Genomic DNA, 346 nt, shown 5'->3' on the forward strand with positions numbered 1-346 from the left:
AAGGTCAAGCCCCATGTTGGGCTTAGAGCTTATTTAAAAAAAGAGAATATTATTACAAAGAACTATAACTAAAAAATGTTTAAAGATACATAATAGGAATAAATGTAAATTGTGACAAGAATAACTTAAGTGGGGTAGAAGTTAAAGTAGTTTTTGTATGTGATTGAATTTCAGTTATCAACTTAAATTATACTGTTATATCTTATATAAGTCTCAAGGTAACTACAAAACAAAAATACCTTTAGAATTTACACACACAAAAAAACAGAAAAGAATCAAAGCGTACAATACCAAAAAATCAACAAAATACAAGGCACCTCAGTTATTAATATTTCATTTTAACAGG

This window comes from Crocuta crocuta, unplaced genomic scaffold, assembly GCF_008692635.1.
Source record: "Crocuta crocuta isolate KB4526 unplaced genomic scaffold, BGI_CrCroc_1.0 scaffold801, whole genome shotgun sequence".
Classification (NCBI taxonomy): domain Eukaryota; kingdom Metazoa; phylum Chordata; class Mammalia; order Carnivora; family Hyaenidae; genus Crocuta; species Crocuta crocuta.